Source organism: Jaculus jaculus, chromosome 1 (assembly GCF_020740685.1).
Source record: "Jaculus jaculus isolate mJacJac1 chromosome 1, mJacJac1.mat.Y.cur, whole genome shotgun sequence".
In the NCBI taxonomy this organism is placed as follows: Eukaryota; Metazoa; Chordata; class Mammalia; order Rodentia; family Dipodidae; genus Jaculus; species Jaculus jaculus.
The window spans coordinates 148,094,043-148,094,822 of NC_059102.1; positions in this window are offsets into that span (position 1 = coordinate 148,094,043).

Below are 780 nucleotides of genomic sequence, written 5' to 3' on the forward strand. Positions count from 1 at the left end.
CTACCTCTGCCTCCTGAGTGTTGGGATTAAAGGCCTGTGTCACCATGCCGGGCTCTTAATAGTCATTTTATATATCTCAAGGAGCCTGTAATCTGATCAAGTACTTTAGGATTTAATCAATTTTGCCTTTAATTTTCTGTGTAAGTTTACTCATACCTTTATCTATATGCTTTACTAATACCTACATCTACATACTTTAACTTTACAATCCTTGTAACCACTCTGTAACAATCTTTTTTTTTTATCAAATATTTATCAATACTTAAAGTTTCCTCTCCAGTTCATCTCATAAATACCAACAAAAACTTTCTTACCATAAGACTTTTAATATGACCATTTAAGTTTTTTTTCTAACTTCTGCTTATATGGTTGTTTTTTTTCTTTTTTTTTGGCCCTATGGTTAATTATAAATAGAATGTCTGGATTCTGATTGTCTATCTTCCCATTTCCCTGGGTCAGTAATTCCCCTAGACTCCTCTCTTTTTTGATATTTAGAAGGTCATTTATATTAATTTTATATTTTTTATTTTTATGTTACATTTAGATGAGGTTTAAATAAGCAAACAAACTCATTATAATGAATCTTGATTTTGTTAAGCATTTAGATTTTTTTTTAGTCATCAGAGTTTTTTTTTTTTTTTTTTGGTTTTGTAAGGTAGGGTCTTACTCTAGCTCAGGCTGACCTGGAATTCACTAAGTAGTCTCAGGGTGGCCTCGAACTCTCGGCATTCCTCCTACCTCTGCCTCCCGAGTGCTGGGATTAAAGGCATGTGCCACCAC